The sequence below is a fragment of the Pteropus medius genome, unplaced genomic scaffold (assembly GCF_902729225.1).
Source record: "Pteropus medius unplaced genomic scaffold, Ma_sr-lr_union100, whole genome shotgun sequence".
In the NCBI taxonomy this organism is placed as follows: Eukaryota; Metazoa; Chordata; class Mammalia; order Chiroptera; family Pteropodidae; genus Pteropus; species Pteropus medius.
The window spans coordinates 456,969-479,865 of NW_024350396.1; the positions used below are offsets into that span (position 1 = coordinate 456,969).

Genomic DNA, 22,897 nt, shown 5'->3' on the forward strand with positions numbered 1-22,897 from the left:
TGATATAGGAATAGAGTGTCATGCTCCGAGAGGTGACAGCTCTGAGAATGTCTTAGCAGACGGCCTCAAAGAGGATCTTGAGAGAGGAGGAAGAGAAGGGCCATAGTGTTCAGACGATAGTCTCCAGAAGCAAGAGATGGAAAGTGTAAACAGACTCCCCAGGGGCCTCGACAAGTCTGCGACATGATTATAGCTAAAGGTCCCCAAGGCACTGACATCTTCCATGATTCCAGTGTCTGCATGAGGACTTGCACGAACATACACAGAAGCAGGACAATATAAACTTAGTTTTAACCTAAAGAGATTTCTGAGGTATTTTTAAGTTAAAAGAAAAACTAGGATCATTCCTTCTATATGTAGTTTTGAGTCACAATGACCTGCTAAATTTCTAAAAGAAAGATGGGAGGGACAAGTTTTAATTTGGGCACATTTTCTTGAGGAGCTAAATTTGCTCAGGTGAGAAAAAAAACTTATCTCTAGGGGTCATCCTGGATATTCTTAGATGTGTATATAAATGTTCAAATTAACATAGATTACCTTACTTTGCACCCAAATTTATCTAATCCAAATTTTATCTCCCATGTCTCAAACAGAACCATCTTCCAGACTATATCCGTTTCTGAAAAGAAGCATATTTAACAAAATATCTGTTTCTATCTAGGATTTGCTCCCAATTTTTTTTTTTTACGCAATGTTTAAGTGGTTTAATTTTTAGCATTATGAAAGTCAAGAAAACAACACAAAAAATTTCAATTTAGATTTTAAGAGGACTTTAAAATATATATAATCAATTTTATACAAATCTACTCCACTTAAATCATCCCACCATTCTAATGAACTCTTAAGAAATTCATTTCTTGTCACAGCTAATTTGGGCCCAAACTTTTACAACAAAACTAAAAAAGTACGTAGGTTCATCCATCCAGCAAACAGTGGAAACACTGAGTACTATACAGCACGTTAATAGCTTCAATGTAAGACTAAATGATCAAGCTCCAAAATCTGTAACATTCCTAAAATGTACCACTGTCCATTTTCTAGGCATGGGACATTTGACAAAGCTTTTCCACAACACTGTCTTTTAAAAAAAAAAAAAAAAACAGAATAAAATTGTAATAACTCTAGGGGCATGAATACCGGCAAAGAAGATTTTAAAGGATAAGTCAGCATTTGGAACTAAATAAGGGAAATATATTGAATGATGCATGTATTTTCAGTACATTCTTCTAGTTTATAAACGCTAAACTGAGCAACCAAGGAAAACACACCTCCCCGTCAGTAAAAGACGAACTCTGTCCTACGACAAACTGGCTTAATGATCAAAGGTGCTCTCTGCTCATCGTCCCTCCGGTTAGCTACATGACTAGGAAAACTGTGATGGCTGCATGGTGAACACTGGTCCTTAACACTCAACATTTGACCTTCTCGTTCATTCATCGAATACCAAGAGACTGTCTTACAACTAATCGCTTTTTCAAACAATACCCAATGAGCACCTCATCTATGCCAGAGTCACGAGAGACACATTTTTAGAGGAGGCAGGAAACCATTAAACACACAGACGTGTAGACGAAAAATAAACAATGTTTCCAAGTATGGGTAAGCCCTGGGAAGGAAGGAAAGAGTGGACTAAATATGAAAAAAAAAAATGAGATGATACAATATACTTGAAGTGGGGGAAGGCAGAATGTTGCAGGAGGGCAGGGTAAGTGACACGTGCAAATATTCTGATTTGTAGGGGCTTGGTTGATGACAACTGGTATACCAGGAGGGCAGTAATCAAGAGGACAGTGAGACGGAGCTGAGGACAAGGGAAGGAGCTTATTGAATAAAACCGAAGATCAATGAAAGGAATTTGGGGTTTATGTGAGTGTTAATATGAAGCCACCCTTCATTAAGCATTTAGACTAAGGAGGAGGACCATTATTAGATCAAAAATTAATACCAAGAGGCTGCTTGTGATGCTTCAAAAATGCCTGAATTAACTTATGTATTTCGCAAACACCTGTAGAGGTAAGTACTCTCTTCGTAACTCTCTAAGAGAGGAATAAATTGCAGCATGGAAGATCAGCTACTGAAATTCACACAGGTAGGAATTTTCTCATGTCCGAGTTAGGGATGAGGTATGGGTATCTGTTAATAGAAAATATATATATACTGGTCCCTGTCACTGGTTCCTGGCCCAGACAGAACTACCCGAACCCTTGTAATTTCCCAAGAAATAAGAGCACCAGGAGCACCTTTTGGTTCTAATATCGGGTCTTTGACACTCCCTGGTCCCTGACACAGCTCCTAAATCTCTAGGGACGTCCTGGATGACACAAACGCCTTCGTTCTAACGAGAGGACTCTGGGTGGGCTCCTGGATGGCTCCGGAATGGAGGCTCAGCAGCAGAAAGCCGTGGTCAGACTCTTGAAACTTCCGCCCCCACCCACATTCTCCAGGAAGGGGAGAGGAGCCGAAGAGGAAGTCATGTTGCACCTGCAAATGTGACGAAGCCTCCATAAAAATCCCACTGCGACCGAGTCCGGGGGGCTTCTAGGTCATCAGCGCACACACCTGTTGGGTTGGTCGTGCACCCCAACTCCACGGGGACAGTGCCCCTGCACCCAGGGATCCTTGTAGACCTCACCTTGTGTATGTCTTCAGCTGGCTGCTCATCTCTATCCTTTACCATATACTTTGTTAGATAATACGTTGAGAACATTAAGGAAACACTTTTCTGAGCTCTGCGAGCAAATGATGGCATCCGAGAAAAAGGTCACAGGGACCCCGGATTTGTGGCCAAGTTGGAGAGAAGTCGCGGGTGAGCTGGGCACCGACTACGGGCACTTGGCCTCTGAAATTGCTTGGCGGGTGTCGGGGAGTCCTGTGGGACTTCGTCCTCTACCTGTGAGGTCTGTGCTAACTCTGGTTACGGTTAGAACCGAATCGAATTGTAGGACACGCAGCTGGCGTCCCAGAGAATGACCTGGGGTGCAGGAAAAGAACCCACACGTCCAGCATCGGAAGGGGTGTCGAGAATGTGAGCGAAGGAGAAACACGTGAGTGTTTTTCCCAAGCAGCATGGGACAGCGCAATACGACAGTCTCCTGGGATGCAGGAGACACTAGGAAAGCAAGAACCAGGACCAGCCCTCCCAGAGATGCTCGGTTTGGATGGAACAGGAAGTCCCCAGAGACGTGGGGTGATGAAGGAATTTCCAACGGTGGGACTGGAGCAGGTGACGGAGGACCCCGGCTGCCTGCGGATGCCGTGCGCAGGGCACAGTCATCTTCTGCGACGTATTATTTACGAAGATAGAGCAGGACTCGTTTTAAAAATAGATGGGCGAACGGGAAAGGCCACAGATGGGACATTAGTAAGTAAATTTTAAAAAACATGACATGGGAAGAGAACTGAGGACATGGACCTCGTGTGTGGGGGGTGCTGAGTGCAGAAGATGCCACTCGCAGACGCACTCACTGCAGGGAGCGTAGCCGAGCTCTGCCGCCAAGGACATGCACGGATTTGGGGCACACGGAGTTTGGGTCTGGGGAGGTGACAAAGTTGAAGTTGTCCGACAGGCAACTTAAGAGCAGGACAGCGCTTGACCGAGAATTCGGGGCAGAAAGCAGAGACGCGGGGGTGTCTCGGGGAAGGCGCCTGCTACATCACAGGCAGATGCAGAGGTGTGTGGCAAAGCTTGGAAGCAGAGAAGGGGCCTGCTGCTGGAATTTGGGGAGCAACAGTATCGGAAAGCCAGACAGCCGGACAGTCGGAAGAGTTACTTAAAGGCGCAGAAAATCAGCAGAGGAGGACAAAACAGGTGCGTGTTTTGGAATTTAAAAAAGGAAAAAATCACTCAACAGAAGGACAATAAACACATGAGGGCGGGCGGAAACGCTGCACACAGAACGTGGGCTCTGCTGAAGGGTCGGCACCTCCAGGGCCCAGCTACACAACCAGCGGGGTCCAGGCGAGCTGTCGGAAAAGACCGCTGGACAGATGAGAGTAAATAAATCCGCGATTCTCATTAAGAGGTCCTTCTCTTAAGGTACCACGTGTCAGGACGTACGTAGGTTTTTGGAGAGCCGATGACAACGGTTGACAAGAGCTTGGTCATGAATACGTCAGACCCGTTTCAGAAAGAAAAACCACTATAAGCAGGAGAACAGGCGGGATTTAAAAAATAATGATTTTTGAGAGTCCGCCAAGTTCCTTAGAACCAGCGAGTTAACACGCTCTCCGTCAGCCTCACACATCTCTCTGTAGCATGTGACAACGTCCACCCGCCCACCCAACGTCTGAATCTACTCTGTCCCCCTAATTAAATGACGTCGCCTATCTCCCCAACCTCCGACGGTGCCATAATTGTCTTATTCTCTACCTAATATGCTGTGAGGACCACCTTTCCAGGCCCCTGTGCCAGTGTCCTGACCCCCGTTAAACCCAACCCCAGATCTCAAGTCACACTGCTGTCCTCAGGCCTTCAGGCTACCTCTACAGCTACCTGCGCCCCGGTCACAGCCCCCACCATAAAATTGACATTCCATAAAAGATTCCGCTCTGTAAAGCCCCTGCTATGGCTCCCGCACCGCTGACAAAGTAACATCCACTGACGATTGGGTCCCGGCACCTATCATGCCCTGATTTCAATCGAATCATCCACACTCAACAGGCGGTTGAAATAGCACGTGACCCATCAATTCACTCACCACCTGCTCCACCTACGTATTTATTCTCACCCCCCTGCTCTTCCCGGAAGATCCTCTCTATAATATAAGACACAGGTCAGGAGCCACCGCCCTTGGAAAAGCTTCTGACATAGTCTCGCACGCAAGGTGGCACCTAATGGCCCCTAGCACCCGTATTAACACCCTCCTGCCCTACTCCTTCCAAATTAAGCCAGTTTTGCACCTGCAAGGTCAAGGTATAAAAGACGGTGGTTTTCATCCTAGGATGCCTCTTCTCCTGTTTCTCGTCACTCAGTCTACAGAAAGCCAACAGCCACTGCCACGTGACTAATCAATCCTGAGAGCGGCTCAGGTGGCAGAGAACTCAAGACCCCATTGACGGCCAAACAAGTGACATACTCTTAATGCCTTCGTCAAACGTCAGACCTTCTGTACGACTGGACTGCATGCACCGTAAGCCAGAAGCACTGAGCTGCGCAGCTCTTGAATTCCTGACTTTCAAAAATGTATGAGACAGCATGTATTTCCACTATTAAGCTGTGTTTTAGGGGTAATTTTGATGCAAAGATAGACAAAAAACTGTCCCAAGCGACGCAGCGGAAACTAAGGTTCTGTGTTTTTACTGTACTTTTGGAACGTGTGGAGGGCATATCTGGTAGGAGAGGCATTTTCTTCAATCACTTGTCTTCTCTCCTGGGACTGCGACCTCACTGGATGAGGGGTTGAATCTTACCTCTGTTTCTACGTCCTGCCTTTTCTAGCATGGTGACCTTCTCAAAATGAGATGTGACTATGTGGTTATCAAATGAACGAATGAACTATAGAAATATGGAAGAAAGGAAGGAAGGAAGGAAGGAAGAAAAGAAGGAAGAAGGAGAAGAAGGAAGGAGGGAAGGAGGAAGGAGGAAGGAAGAGGAGGAGGAGGAAGGAGGAGGAGAAGGAGGAAGGGAAGGAAGGAAGGAAGGAAGGAAGGAGGGAGGGTGAAAAGGTGGACGATTGGAGGGAGAGATGGTTGCAGCGATGGATGGATGGAGGGAAGCATGAAAGGGTGAACAGACGGATGAGTGGAGGCGGGTATGGAAGGGTGCAAAGGAGGATGGGAGGAAGGACGGGTGGGTGTGCGGGTAGACGGGTGGATGGCCACATGATGGTCCAGTCATGGTTTCTCAGTCTGGGAAGGCAGAATCGCTCCGTGTAGACTAGAATTACCAGAACATTCCTTTGAGAAAGGATGCGCCCTCGGATCTCACACCTGGGAAGCAATCTGCTGCCTGCCCGTGACGCTGGGGTGCTCGATTATGAGCCGATCGCTCGGAGGCGGCGGACGAATGACGTCTCGCACATCGAGGTTTGGTAGGGCCTCCGCCACGGTCTCCAGCCGGTGTTTACGTCCCTCACAGACCACCGCACGTGGCGGACACCCACTCTGTGTGCATGAGCTTGGAGGCACCAGGAGTGTGGAAACGTGAAAATAAAGTGTGCGTCGGGGGCGTGACGCTGAATGCCAAAAGCCAACGACGAGGCCCAGAGGTATCGACGCCACCTTCGTCCAAGCCAGACGTGGAGTCGAAAATTAAGCCGCTTGACTGTGGAAATGTAACCCGAAAAGACTGAATTGCAGGGGTTCCAGAGGCTCTGAGACCAGCAGCAGCCACTTCGTGTGAGAATTCACTCGAATCTCTGACTCAGAAACCCTAAAGCAGGGAGCTCGGCACCCTGTGATTAACAAGCCCCACCAGCCCCCCTGCCACCCCACCCCAGAGGATTCTGAGCCTCAAATCTGAGAAACACTACACTGGAAATTCTGCTTCCTGAGCTATAACGACTTAAGGGTTTAGGACTTTCTTCCAGTAAAAATCTTCCCTTTGTTCTGAAAAGGTCAGAGGTGAAATGGATGAGAATCGACCCCTAAACCACAGACGTACGGAGACAGCAACGAGGCGAAACGGGATCGGAAGCCGACTTTTTCAGGAATTCCTACCCCATGGAATTGTCAGCACCAGCTGTGAACGATGTGCCTGGTGCTTACATCATCATTTGAGAAGTGTGTTCACCTGCCAACGGACCACATCCTGCACGAGGACTTGACCCCTGGGGAGTCCGGTGACAGCCAGTCGACACCCACTCACCGCTCGACGCATGGAACATACGGCTGTGTTTCCAAAGGTTCTGACATTCACACCGCTGGGGAGATGTCAAAAGATCCCATGCATCCACTTCGGAAAGGTCGAGGACCATCTCCTCGGGGAGAAGAAGTCGTGAGTCGCTGTATGACGACACCCGGTCCACGTAAGCAGGGGAGGACAAACGCTTTGCTCACTGTTCCGCGTCGCTGTTTATGATCCAGGAGTCAGGAGTCGAAATCATGCCTGAGAAAACGACATTGCATGATGCTTCGTTGCGACATTGCATGATGCTTCCTTCCTCAGCATCGGACACGGGCGTCAGCAAGAGGCCCGGGTGGAAGGTGAGTCGTCCGGGAAGGTGAGCCGCCATACCCGCCCGCACATCTAATTTTAGTGCAGCTGAGGTCTTCCAACGTAAAGGCTGTGCTGTGCCTTTGTGGTCCAGCTGACTTCTGTCAACCTAGATGTTGCTGGCTGTGTCCATCCTGGGTTTTCAATGACGCAACTTCACGTTGCAGACCGCTTCTTCCCAGAGGGTGTCTGACATGTAACTGGGTCTAGATAAGTTACTTCAGAACAGACGTGGACCGCTGCTGTGTCCCTAACTGCTCATTTAAAAAAGTCGAGAGTCTTAATGACGATGCTCGTGGCTCTCGAATCACGCGGTGAGACCTGGAGAGGCCCAGGGATCCATCCAGCCCACTCATTTGAGGGACAGTTGAGGGATGTGAAGCCCCACGGGTTCCCATCAAAGGACCTCAATTAAAAAGGGGACTCCCCAACCCCCCTCCAGAAAGTGTGGAGGCTGTGAGAAGCCCTGAAGAAACCAAGCCAATCCCGGAGGACTAGTGTCCCCCAAGGCTAGGACGCGTCACAGAAACCGAACATATCTGGGCAGCACGTCTCAGCGGGGCGGGGGAGTCTGCCCTTCACCCCAGCTCCACCCAGGACTGCCTGTTTCACTTTGGGCAAGTCCGAGAGACAGTGGTGCATCTTGGTGTATGAGATGTGCGGGGCATCTGTGACAAGGGACCACAAGCTCAAGTACAACAGGAATTCAGTCCCTCACGGTTCTGGAGACCAAAGTCTTAAGTCAGGCTGTGGCAGGGCCGTGCTCCCCGCTGAAGGCTCTAGCGGAGGGTCCTTCCCGCCTCTTCCAGGTCCAGGGGGCTGGCGGCCAACCTCGGTGTTCCTTGGCCCGTGGCTGCCTCCTTCCCAACTCTGCCTCCGACATCACCGCACTGTCTTCCCCATGTGAGCTCCCCGTCTTCACGGTCTTCCCGCTCTGCGTGTGTGTCTTTCCCTGTCATTTTCGCCCTTACGAGGACACAAAGCCCGCTGGATCGGGGCTCACACCGATGACCTCGCCTTAACCACGTCTGCAAAGACCCTATTTCCCAATAAAGCCACGTGGGGACGTGCTGGCCCTCAGGACTCCATTATGTCTTTCTGGAGAATACGATTCAACCCACGTCACTTGGTTTTTCTGTCCAATGAGATGGTGTTTTTCTTTCGTTTCTAGTGTTAAACCTGGAGAGGAACAGAATGAGGAAATTGCACTCGATCTCTCTCTCTCTCTCTCTCTCTCTCTCTCTCTCTTGGTCAAGCACACACACACACACACACACACAGACACACACACACAAAGGCACACACGCACATTCACAATTTGCAATTTCGAATTCTGGAAATGGAACCTTCGGCTGGCTGGCTGGCTGGAAGAGCTCACTTTCAACCAAGTATCCACTCGTCCCACCAACGTGACCTTAACACGTCCGCACGCTGGCGCCACGTTGATGGATGAGGCCGGAACGGCTGGCTATCCGCATTAGTCACACTCACAAATGCATCCAGCGGCAACGTGACGACGATGTGGCAGCCATTTGCATACATTCATCAAACGCTGTTTGCGATCGCTGTGTAATAAATTGATTTTGCCTTTTCTGTTATATTTTGCGGGAGCCTGGCTCGTTCATACATTTCCTTGCAGAGAAAAAATGTATCTTCCAGTCTGTGCCATTAATTCATTCGAATACGTTAGCCATGGTCATCCACGTTTCGAAAATATAACCCGTTTTAAAAATGGAGACCGTTTACATTTACGAACCATGAAGGAAACACGGTGAAATAATGTTCATTGTCGGCACACAAATAATGAAGAAATGTGTGCGGAACAGATCAGGGTACACAACTTCACAGTCCCATCTCACAGAATCCAACTCCTAATAATCAGTTGGTGTGTATCGCGCAGACTTTTAACAACCATCGCGCAGTTAACGTCGGCACTTTAAATGAAGCATGGCACCGTATTACTATTTTATCACCATCTGAATAAAAATAACTGCTTTTGCATAATCCTTATATCATAAAAAATGTAAAAGACGCCCATTTATCACAGAAATTAAAAACGGCGCTCCCAAACAAGCTATTATGGAGTCATTTATGGCCAACTTTAAGCTGCATTCTTTGGGGTAACTTCTATTAATTCCCAGCGTCTGAGGTTAGTGACACATCTCTCAAAAACACATTTTCCCGTATACATCCATCTTGCAGCTCACTCACGGAATATTAAAACTTCTTCTGTTGTGGAAGAACCTAATTGTAATCAATCAATGTAACCGTGCAGACAATAGAACACCATTTTCGATGGGTCTTAAATTTAATTTTCTGTGTGGCACATTTCCAAAGCCTCCGCCGATGTTAATAACTTCTAAATAACTGACAGCTCTCAGCAATTTGTGCGCATCTGTAGAAGTGTAAATCATATTGTGCGCATCAAACATCTCGACGCTCTGTTCTCATCTCCTGTGTTTTCATTGATTTGGGCCAATTTTAGATAAGCTATCTGCATTTCGTTCTACACTTGGTTCTGAAAGATATTTATCAAGGATTTTCTCTTTCTTTCTCTCTCGCTGTCTTTCTCTTTCCTCTGAAGCTCTCACTTACATAAATCAATTTCATCTTCCTTTTGGATAAAGCGTCTGATAATGACAATCCACAAACATCCACGGAATCTTCATTACAAATGATGCGATTCACGAAGTCGATTCCTTTGACGAGGGAGACCTTCTGGGATAATTCGGTTGCTGTCTCTCACAGCGAAGTCTGCCTAATTTTTCCGGCCGTGCCCCCGCACCCATAAAAATCCCAAAGACAATGAAATTCCCTGTTCAGAACCTGGCGTGAGTATACTTCATTCTATAACAGAGGTTCTTAACTGAGAGAGACTTTGCCCCGCAAAGGGCATCCGGCAACGTCGAAAGACATTTTTGGATATCCCAACAGCCGAGGACAGATACGCTCTCAGCATCTACAGGCTTCTGGCCATGGGCACCGCTAAGCACCCGCCAACGCACAGGGCCACCACCCGCAAAAAGGAATCACCCAACTCAACACCAATAGTGCCCGGATCAGAAGACCTTGTTTGGTAAGAAAGATGTATTTCTGCAAAACATCTAAATCAAATCTTACTTTCAATATTATGTAGCACTAAGTAGTTTGCAAAATTCTATAGTACATCCTTCTGTAATAGGTTCTCATGATCTTCTTCTAATTATAGTTTAATATTTCCTAATCTACGTCACAGAAGCTTGGATTCATCAAGCGCATACACATATACACACATCCAAACGTGCGAGGCGTACCTTGCGATTTCTAGCTATATCCTCCTTTTGAGAGGTTGATAATTCATTCCTTTACTTTGTTCAAATTAAATGTCTAATGTGTATCCCTTTTCTCACAGCCCTTTAGGCAAAGGGTCCATGTTGTTTTGCGGGGTGCGGTGGGGGGATGGGGAGATACTGGTCAAAAGGTACAAAGTTTCTTTTTTAAGATGAGTAAGTTCAGGGATCTTACCTCGTGGTGGGAAGAATTAAGAATATTGTATCACATACTTGAAAGTTGGGAATGGAGTAGGTCTTAAATGTTCTCATCACAAAAAAGAAATGGTAATTATGTGACATGATGAGATCTTAGCTAAAATCATTTTGCAACATATAAGTGTACGAAATCAACACGTGTACCCCTTAAACTCACATTTTACAGGTCAATCTATCTCAGTAAAGCTGGCCGGGGGAGGGTGACATAAACCAAGAGCGATGACAAATCATCTTGGTGCGCCATCTGTCCCCAAACTGTCTTAATTCGGGTCATAACTCCTTTAGGATAAGAATGATGTCCAGCTATAATTGTGTATGTTAGGTTACTAGCCTTTAGCTTTTATCTTTCTAAATATACTACACGGCATGGACTTCAACCAAACTGCCATAATTTGGTTAACTGCGAGTTAGCAAAGGGGCAAACACTGCCAGGTGTGTAAGAGTGTGTGTGTGTCTGTGTGTGTGTGTGTGTGTGTGTGATGATGGCACTCAGGCTGCTTGCCAGCCCTCTTTCTATTTGCCTCTCATCCGTACCACGTGTGTTGGGGAGCAGATGACATGAGGTCCAGTGAAACCCGAGAACACCCCGTTCCCTTCTGGGACTCAAGTCCCCAAGCCCCGCTCCCTCTAGATCCTCAGCCTGAGGATCATGGAAACCCCTCCCGTTCCCTTCAAAATAACGCAAGGACTCCATCTTGCTAATTCTATGACCTACTTTCACGTGGGATCAAAAGGAAACAGCAGTTTCTTCAACAAGAATGCGCGTGGAAAAGTAAAAGACGGAGACAGTGACAGGTCGATGAAAACAAATGCCCGAGAGAAGGTGACAGCCCGCAATGCGCAGACCTCGTTGTGACTCAGCAAACCGGGAGCAACTCGGTTTTGACTTGTACGACTTGGAAGCTGATGAGATGAGGTGTTGACAGTTTCAGGTGTGGGGAAGGTATGATGGCGATGTAAAATATAGATGGATAAATAGAAATCGGTCGTCGTGTTTCGGATCAGTGACATGGTGCCACAAGGAGTCATGGACGACGAGAAATACAAGTGTTGAGGCCACATGCTCATAACTCTATCTTCTTTGGCTATTTTTTTATTTTTTGCATGTACTTGAAATTTTCCATACTAAAATATCCCATACGATTTCAAATACACGCAAAAGGTTTTTTTGTTTTTTTTTTTTAAGGATACCAAAAAGCTTACAAATCAAAGCAAAATACAGAACGTCCTCATGCCAAAGAATGTAGGATGCACACGGAAGGTTCGGAAATAAGTCACGGGATCGAAACTGGAGACATACCCTTCAGAAAAATAAAGAATGATTAAGAAGTCATGACCTTCTGAGAGAAGGAATCATGAAAAACAAGGCTTACGAAGATTTGTAAAAATCCTAAGTGACTTTTGCTATAATACTGTATGAAGTGCAAACTTCCAAATGGTATAGCTATACATAGATGCAGAGAGATCGAATGCAAAAATATGGATGTATTAACATGAATATGGATATAATTCTAAATACAGAAGTGCAATATATCAATACAGCCATAAATGAGTTGATATTAATCATTACAGATTATGTTGATATTGATATCAATATATATACATGTGCTCTATGTGCAGATATATCTACATTCCACATGTGATATAAATACAGATAAAATGTAGATATAGGTATATAACTATTATCTCTGTTTAAAATATTCAGAAAATTACTGCCAGAAGCTATACAAATTGTTTGGTTTTTACCCACTGGCTTAGGAAACGATACTGAGTTTTTTTTTTTTTTTCCAAAATTTCTGTATTTCTTATAATACCCATTTCTTCTCCGCAAGGAAAAACACGCTGTCTTTTTAAAGCCCCTTGAAAAAGCTACAGGGTGCTTAAATGACTTATTCATTAAATGAACCCAGTGACCAGAATTCAAGAAAAGAATGCTTATTAAGACAGTCTCAAGTGATGACCACCGTGTGCATATTAAAATTCTATATTAAAACCCACATCATCATGTTAAGAAAATGAGGACACTTTTTTTTAACTATCCTCCCAACCCCCTCCCTTTTGGCAAACATCAAGTTATGCTCTATATCTATCAGGATGTTTCTATTTTGCTTATTCCTTTTTTTTTTTTCCTAAGATTCCATATATAAGTCAAATTGTATGGTATTTTGTCTGACATTTTTCACTTAACATAATATCCTGTAGTCTATCCACGCAAATGGCAACGTGTAGAGAATGAGATCACTTTTTAAAATACCAGTCACCGTGAAAACATGCCCGTGGCCCCGCACGACAGCATCCTAAAAGCATCCTCATAACAGGGCTGCGAGTGACGTCTAAGCTGTCATATGTTCCGTCATCTTTACGCCTATGAATTGAAAGAGATCAGGACACGTTGTGGGAAGGACCAAGCCCAGGCCATTCCCAGGCTGTGGCGAACGGGTGTTTTTGCTTTCTGCGTGGGAAGGTCGGACATGTATGAGGTGTCATCTGTCCAAGACAGGTGAATGTGGCTGGTCCACAGAGGGCTCCTGGTGGAAACACGTAGTTCTGAAAGCTGGACCCCCCCCTGGCCCGGCGGGGTGACAGGACCTGAGCAAACCAAGCGACCCTGAGCAAATGAAATACCGGAGTCGGAAGCTGCGGGGTCTCGCACCTTCTCGGATTAGAATCCTTCGTCCACGTTCCAGCCCTGGATGCAACATTTCCCCTAGTGATTGCTTAATACACCACTCACCAGCTACCAAAACAAAGACCTATGTGTGTGCAAGCATGGTGACAGAGAGAAATAAGTAACCAAAGTAGCAACAGCAGTGCGGTACTGGGTTATATGACCACACAGGGGACAGGGGGCAGGTATAAGTGAGGGACGGGATAAATAAGGGAATGAATACAGAATGGACAGATCCTCCTTACAAGGAATCCTCGATAAGGTCAGTCAAGACTTGGCCAGCTCAGACGCGGAGCTAAATTATCCCTCTTCCCACCCTGAGTGGACTCTCGTGACTTGTCCCCAAGGAGCAGACCGTGGAAAGTGACTTCACAGCACAGAAACCTGGCAACACAACGTCAGCCGGGTGGGGAAGGTCCGTGTCACCAGCCACGTCATGCTGATGACAAGTGCCATCCATACGATGACCAGAAGGGCAATTTTACCTCTCCGTGCTGCCTCTCCAGAGCCTCAGTCTAGAGTATCAGACCAAACCCCAGCTGGGGGACAGCCTCCCTACTACCTCCAAGCTATTAAACTTAGGGAAATGAGGTCATAACAGTGTCCCAGACAAAAGGAGACCTAGGAAACGTGACAACAACGTGCCGTGTGACATCCCGATGGGATCCTTAAATAGCCGTGTTTAAGATGAGAAAGGCGGCATTAGGTCAAAAGTGGTGAACTAGCAGATAAAGCGGGGCGTTAGTTCACAGCCGTGTGCTTGAGTCAGTGACTTAGTTATGACAAATGTCTCCTTCTAACACGCTGCTAAGTGGCCGGGGAGGAGACAGCAACTGTTTATGTTCTCTTTACCATTTTTTATCAACCTAGAACTATGTTCAAGTCAAAAAAAAGAAAAAGCATTGCAGAAATGCCGAAGTAAAAAAAAAAAAAAAAAAAAAGGTTTATGTTGTGTTAAATTCATCGCTGATGCGTAAGAATCAGTCATATTACCACGCCACGGAGGCGGGGTCTGCGGGCTCCCCACCTGCAGAATCAAAGCCCCAGCACAGAAATACAACAAAGTGAAACGGTTTAAATGCACCTCGTGGGAATAAAAAATGTGGGGGATGGGGTTATGTCAAGTGCATTTACTTGAAAGCATCATGGAAAAATAGTGAGTCTCAGCGAAGAGAGCTGTACATACAGCTCTACGCTCGACTCCGAAGAGTCAGAGAGAGAAGCACAGATGGCCTCTGACAAAGCGGCAGAGCTGTCTGTGCAGCCACCAGCAATCCCGGGCACTCAGGGAGCATCTCGAGAAGACCTCGTGACACTAAGATACCCCAGGGATTCTCAGGTCCCCAATTACAGCAGACCGTTACCCGAACACGGGGGTCGGGAGTGAGCCTCGTCGAGGCAGGACGTAGATTTGCTCACACTAAGTCGGCCATTCATCATCCCCACGTCCCTTGGCCCTGGAACCGGTGTTTCCTGCAGATGCGTCGTCATTAACAATACCGATTTCGACGAATGGCGTCTCTATCGGAGGATGGACAAGTGCCATGCAAAGCCCCCAATGTGACAAGACAGCCAGAGACCAGCCCCTGGGAATGTTCACCGGAAAAAAGGGGGTCCTGGGTGTCTGTTTCCAGGACCTCCTGCTTGTCTCGACATTTCGGTGACGATAAATGTTTCTGCCCTGTGGATTGTCTCTCTCAGGACTAGAAAGAGGCGGACAGAGAAGTAGAATCTGCTTGTGTTTGCAGAGATGAAAAATTAGATGCCCCATCTCAGACGACGTGTGGGGAGAGAGGAGGCTCCCCAGAGAAGGGTGCACCCCTGCAACGCGGCACAGGGTACCCCGTACATGCGGTTAACGCAGGTTTCAGGAAACGGGAAGATGCTGGGTCCCAACCTGCAGATAATAACGGAGAATCGAATTTCTAAAAAAGGGTCAGAAGCAGCTAGGTTTGCGTTCCTAGCGACTAAGGACATAAAAGTGGGAGCTTCGGAGGAGGAAGGTTTGCTTTCCCTTGGGCAGGTGATTCCTCCGCTTCCTTCCCTCCTCATTTCATTGGACTGATCAGCTTTTCGAGCTCCGCTACGTGTTAATGGAAAGCGGGTTTTGCAAATGAAAACGTGCAATGCGTATTATTAACCCGTTTGCTGCTCGAAAATTAGGAAAAGCTGATACATGAAACTCTGTAAAGTGATCCCAGTAAAAAGGAAACTATTCGTCCAGATGTCAATGTACATACATGTGTTCATATAATTTACATATGTAAATTAGTTTATTTAATTATTGCATGAATAATTATATGTGTATATAATCATAGATAATATATTTATTATGTAATTATTTTATATGTAACTATATATGTATAATTATATATAATATATAGTACATTTACATATTATGTGTAATTATATATAAATATGTAGTTTATTATATAAATTAATTTATCATTATCAATTAATAATGTAAATTATATAAATACACATAAATTATATATATAGTTAATCAGGTCACGGCCAACTTAACAAAAGATTGTTTAGCTCTACGAACGCTCGACATAACTAAGCAAGTTAGCTATCTCAGCATTTCTAAGGCGTGACCAACACTTTACATATATGGATATATCTAAAACAATATATACTTTATATACATTTATAGAACTAAACCATTTCTTGTTAATTTGCCTGTGGCCGGATTAAATATCCAACCACTTGTGAAGTTAATATACATGCTTAATTATGTCATTCTCATGTAATTTTGATAAATGTTAGTATCTGATTCTTGTTATTCATCGGAAGGGGACTTTTCGATGGGTATAATTATCACATAAATTCACGGGCATTACTTTATCTCTCATATTGTCATGGCAGACTGAATCGTCATCACCAAACACCCTCGTGTACATTGTAAGTGACTCGATGTGTGAACCCCTAGCTGAGCCTCATAACATGCCACGGGTGGATGTCTGCTATGGACTTACATAGGAGGAAGATTTTTGCTGAGATGGCATCTCCCAGATTACCGATCACGGCCCCGTCCATCTCTCTGTTTTATTACAGCCTGGCCGCGATATACTGCAGAGTGTACAGCTCACCCACCTATCACGCCTTCGCTGAGATGCATTAGTTCTATGGTCCAACAAATCCACATTTCTCCCATGTTCCGAGATTTGCCACGTTAGTAACTCTGCTTTAGACTCCCTTTCTCTGCTCGTCGAACCACTAATTAACTTCCGTGTGACTGTCACATTGTCTTCCTCACCATCGTCCTCAGCAAGAAGGACTTTCTCTTTTTCCTGCCTCGCTGACTGGGTGATAGATTCCTGCCGCTAACCCTGAGCTCTCTGGGCTCCTGGGCGAAGATACATGCTAAAGTCAAGTCTTTGCCTTGTTGTTGGTTTTTTTTTGTACTTGTTCTTTGATTTTCAAACTGTCTGGCCCACATTGCAATGATTCTGATTTTCCGATTGAGATATCAATTCCAAATACTTCTCTGTGCTGTGATCGAAGCTATCTATCCTCTGGTAAAGCTCGGCATGTGGGTACCTCTACAGTATGTACACACATGCCGTGCCTTCTGCACCAGACAGAGCAGCCCCGCTGGCTTAAGGCTGGCACACAGGTACCATAGTGCATCTTCCAGGACAGGAAGCTGTGTTTTCCCCAAGGCTCCCTTATCAAATGTCTTTATCTCTTTGCTCATGAACCGTAGTAGCCTGTTCTATTAAGCTAATATTGAATAGGATGTGGCCTCCCTCTGAAAATTATAAAACGAACCTCACTCCTCATATTAGAGCTATAGGGCCCTGATGATTTCTGCTTTTAACTATTTTTAAAAGATGTATGAACATCGAATTAAGCTGTTTTCCTTAATATTGGACATAGGACATAAAGAGATTACATACACAACCCACCCCCCATCACCCAGAAGGGAGATAGGAAAATTCTGAATAAAACTTTGTTCTGAATTTCAAGAGTCTGCCTTATATTCCACTGTGTCCACCCAACATCCTACTTAATTTTTATGGCCCCTACAGTAGGAAGTGTCGCTGTGATATGAATAAGACATGGAAGAGAAACAAACTAAGTTTTCTTCATATTCCCCGTCCCTTGGTCTTCCACAAATGTTCAATAAATGAAGAAAATGAAGAAAAAAAGAAAAAGCCAACGAGGTCACGTCTCCAGATTACCTTGGCAATTTAAACAGTCACACAATTTAGCTCCCCTCAACTGTTCTGTCTGCTCTGTGTCAATAAAATGTAATAGAAGTGCCCTCGATGTAATTCTCTGATTATTAGTTATGTAATTTGGGTCACGCTCCTTACAGAGAATCTCTACTTATCTGGGACGTCTCCTGAATCCGTTAGCGTGAGGCTTCTCATGTCCATAAAAGTGTCTACAATGTGTCTGTAAGATTCAAGAGAGGCATATGACACGGGAGAGTCTCCAAAATTATTTCATCTGGGAACTTCTTTGAGAAAGAATCCTTGATTTGGCAGTTCTTCCTATCAATTGTGATCGTGTTGTCATAGTTTTAAATTTTTTTAACTTCAATTTTTAGAATTTGTTTTTCCTCTGAGATAATGCAATCTGTACTTCCTATTGAAGGAATCCCGGGTCCCAGAATAAGTGACACTGTCACTCACCGAGGTTATTTTCCTGATGCTAAAAGACCATATTTGGCTGAAAATTGGATGATGTGTGAGCGTGGTGGAGTCGAGACAATCATCTGTGATTTTACGATATTTGAAACTCAAAGGCATGAGAATCCGAGGTATTGTGCATGCCTTCAAAATACTGCCATAACTAAATGTTGCAGATTGATTTTATAAAGACCAGAGGAATTAGCCACTAATTAGTGGGGTCACCTCCACTACCTTATGTTAAAAATATGGGCTCTCGAATCTTCGTGGATTCAAAGGAATCTGTTTAAGATGTGTATTTACTCACGTGACTTCCTAAAATGAAAATCAATGTTTCGCGACTACGGGGCTTGACCACTTTCCAAAACATAATCACTTACAGAAAAATCGCATGTGAAGAAGTCTGTTGGATTGCCATGGAAACGCTTCTCTGTCCTCCCTCAGATCTCTTTTGGTAAACTATCCTCTCCTGTCTGTCCCATCCTTCCATCTGCCTGGTCACTAACGGTCTCTGAGACCTCGTCGCTCACTCAGATTTCAGAAGGCTGGGGAGAAGCAAAGGGTCAGAGGAAGGCAGGGGAGGAGGAAGAGGGGGAGAGAGGGAGGAAGGTCAATGGAAAAATGAATAAATGCAGGCAAGGGACAGAGGAAGTGAAAACAGGGAGAGAATCCATAACCCGTCCCGGAAAATGGGAAGGGCCGAAATACACAGGACCTGAGCGCACTAACAAGCTTGTTGTCAACATTCACACACAGGCAGGGATTTCTCAGAGCAGACACATGCCTAATTCATCTCTCCTTTGCCGGCACTAAATCACCTGCAAGCCTATCACCAGCAATATAGTCCATGCCCAATAAAAGTGATGAATGGAAGATGGGCCAGGAGGAGCCATCCGCCGCAGGGGTGAGAAGCGAGTTGCCAGCAAAAGGGGGATGAGGGACTCGGCGACTCCCCACTTGCCCAGGGAAAGGACCCCCATTCCTGCACCTGTCACATTCACCTTGAGCACGGCCACCCGGGGGACTCGGCCAGCAGAAGCCACCTGCAGGCGGCACACAGATGCTCCGGCGAGGGCCCCCGCCGGCCACCCCACCGCAAGCTGGCACTGGGCTGGCGTCCTTGCTGCTGAGCTCGGCTCGGCCTCGGGCAGACTCTGCTTGGATTCCTGGGGAGGGCGCTGCCCGTGCATCCCGCAGGAAAGGCTCACGCACCCACGTCCGCAGGCACGGGCGCCTTCCGGACTGCTTCACAGACGCGCAGAGTCCTTTAATGGGGTCCCCCGGTGTCTCGTGGCAGGTCAGCACAGAGACATCGGCGGGGAAGAGCAGTCACACATCTGGGGACACAGGAGTTTCTGCGCACCATCAGCCGCTCATGAGGTCGGGCAGCCTGGGAGCCCGCTTCCCACACGGGACACGGGTCCCCCGGGAAAAGGGACATCAGGCTGCCTGCTAGTCTGTCTGTCTATCCATCCGTCAATCATCTACCAATTATCGATCTATCTACCTATCACCTATCTATCCATTCCTCTATCCATCCATCAATCATCATCTATCAACTGTCTATGTATCATTTATCTATGTATCTCTATCACCTATCTACCTTCCTATCTAGCTATCCTTATGTATCTATCTACCTATCTCTCCATCATCTATCACCTATCTACCCATTCAGCTATCCATGCATCATCCATTATCTATCAACTATCTATGCATCATCTATCTGTGCATCTCTATCATCTATCTACCTTCCTACCTATCTACCTATCCCTATCATGTATCTATCTACCTACCCATTCCTCCATCCATCCATCAATCATCCATCATCTATCAACTGTCTCTATATCTATCATCTATAGCTATACTATATGTGTTATATCTTTACTTTACATATATTAATTTATTATTTATGTTTACATACAATGACACACAATACATAACTCTATTCATATAATACATTACATAGCTAAACAAATTTTACTCATTATATATAAAGGGCTTTCCAATAAATTTTGAAATATAGCAACTTTAGATAATGCGGTCTTCCTTCCTCAATTACTTTACGTGGATATAAATACAATTATAGAAATCTATAGTATATAAATATATAACGCAGGAATATAGCAATAATTATTTACATATCTATATAAGTGAAATTCAGCTAGTTTACACGATGAAGGGTTTCTAGGGGTAATCTGCCAATAAAACTATTTCACGCAAGAAACAGCTCTCTGGGACGCTGTGGCTGGGCCCGCCCTGAGGCCACTGGTGCCTACATGCCAGCGTGCTGAGCCGCCTCAGTCCTCAGCTGACTTGGAATGCGTCCTTGTGTTTCTGAAGACCCCGCCCCCAGTGGCGAGGAGGCCAAACCCTCCCCCAGGAAAGTCCCTCAGCTCCGGCTGGCAGCTCGGATGCCTCCCTGTGTCCCAGCAGGGGCAACCGTGACGGTAGCCTGGGTTCAGCCACAACGCAAACGCTCTCTGCAGGATGACAGGGACCGAGGCCATAAAGAGACTATTATGAGCTCCTCATCTTTTGTGACTTCGAGCGTCTCGGTGTTTACTGACAGTGAATGCTGGGTTTGTCCACTGTGCCGAGACAATGCCGCTGGCGACTGTGCCAGACATTTTCAATGGGGACGTTTTCTCTGTAGACCTCTCTGCCACCGCGAGAAAGAGGGGCGGGCATCTCTCACGATGCAGATAAAGGGCTTGCGAGCTGTGGCCTTTCCAAAGTGCTCGCTTTGGTCCTGTGAAGCTTGTCGGCTTTTCTGTCCCAGGGAGCGACATGGCATAATCCCAGTAACAGAAGAAACGGCCTTATTTTGTCACAGCTAACATGTAGATTATTTCCCCACAGACGTGGGTGGCAGCGCCTTGTTACAAAATATCACTCAACTCGGAAGAGAAAGCTTCAAGGAAACTTACAGGGAACGGCTGGCCGCTTGGCCCCTAACACACTCTCCATGTATTTAGAGGTCACGTTAACGGCCGCACCTTGTGATGACGGCTGCTCACAGGTCCGTCACAGGTAGCTTGCATTGTGAATTTTCAAATGTCAGGTTTGGCGATCGGTGGGGAGAAGGAAAGGAAAATGACTAAGACAGAGACACATTTTTCATTCTGTATTGTGTTTTTCGAGTTTATCTAATGTGTGGCTATGGCTGAGAAAAACATTTTCATGCAGGAAATGGCTCCTGGTTATGCGTCTGCATTTGGGTGTATCTATGTATATAAACAGACAGAGACACATTTCCATTCTTACCATGTGGCTTTAGGCCATGGCGGGGAGAGGGCATATCTGAGTGACTTAGAAAAGCAGATAACAATGGCATATTTTATTTGTAAAAAAATACATTTACATTTTTATGTGTTCCCACCTAGCCCATTCGTAGAGTGATACTTATTTTAAGTAGGAATAATCAGAAAACCATAAAAGCACTCGGCCTCAGTGGGCTCTGCTCTCCCCCGCCCCCAGCAGCTTTGTTTTGCAGAGCTGGATGCTGCAGGCACAGCCGCCCCAAAGCTGGCCGACCATCAAGGTAAAGTAACAGGACTGCCTGCCCCAGCTCTGAACCAAATGCTGCTGTTGCTGAAATGCCAAAAACGGAAAACGACACCGTCTGCACACCCCATCCCCACTACCGGGACAGAACAGAATGCGCACGTGAACACGGATGCACCGTGACGCTTCTCATCGGCGCCAGTCCCGGTTTTGTGAATCTCGGTTCTTTTTCAAAAGATCCAAAACCTTACTTAACGAGGCACGCGACTCTGTGCAAGTTCCTTTTCTTTCTAATGCAGAAACACCGCAGGCGGAATTTCAGACTCCGAAAAAGTTTGCTTTGCAAAATACGTGTTCTCTGCCTTCATCCAGCCCCCACAAAAAAAAAAAAAGAAAGAAAGAAAAAAAAAAACAACCAAACAAAAATAAAAATGGAAAATGAGCCTGGCGGGAGGGTTAACACCTGCAGGTATTCTTCCATAGCCAAGTTCACAGCATAAGAGGGGAAGGAGCTGGAGCTAAGCATCTATGGCTACAAAGTTTCACTTAAGCCTGACAATGAGTAAGTGTCGCATCTCCTTTCAAGATCACACCTGGGGTCAACAACACAGGCCTGGACGCTTAAAACTGCGTTCAGACGGCAAATGTCCTGTTACCTGTTCTCGCCACACTGAAATCAAATAGAAGCATGCGCCTCGCATGATCACAAGAAGACGCGGGGCGCCCTCATCCAATCAGCCGGCGGCAGCCTCCAGAAAGCACATGACCACCCCAGTCGACACCCGGTACCAAGAAGGCCCACTTGCAAGGTAAAATGGCACTCTGTGGCGGCTGAAATCCCTATTTATATAACATCCATTTTTAAGTCAAAGCACCCCAACGAAAGTCCGGCTTCTCCTCCCACCGGTCCTAAGAGCTGCGAGGCACCTGTGATGCCGTGAGCGCTGCACGGACCCAGAGGTGGCTCCCGCCGGCATGCTTCCTCAATGCCCGCTGCGGTCAATTCATCGCAGCCTCATCTGTGTGTCCTGAGTTTATCTGACACCTATCTGGTGTTCGCTCGAGTTTGGTCTGTTCATTCAGGTTACCACTTGTGGGACGAAGGAGGGTGGGGTGGGCCACACGAGAGGGTCATTCTTGAAACATTAGTGGGCAACTTGCACAGGTGGGTGCCACTCGGGCATTCCCCACACACACACACCTGGGACAGGTGAACTCCAGACCAAGTGTCTGAAGTGTGACATCAGAGCCCTCACTGGGCTGGCCTTTCTGTACCACCGAGGACCTTCCATTCCCGTGCTGATTTTTACAAGCCTTTTATTGATTTTCTGTTTAGTATAACCCCCGCAGAGAGAAATGCTTCTCATGTATATTCAAAGGCCATAAATGGCCAACTCCTGGGTGG

At 46.1% G+C, this 22,897-nt stretch overlaps 1 protein-coding gene across 6 annotated transcripts in view; it reads right to left on the reverse strand.

Moving 5' to 3' along the window:
* NLGN4X (neuroligin 4 X-linked) overlaps nt 1-22,897 on the reverse strand; it is a 247,268-nt gene that overhangs the window by 219,469 nt on the left and 4,902 nt on the right. The window lies entirely within an intron of this gene.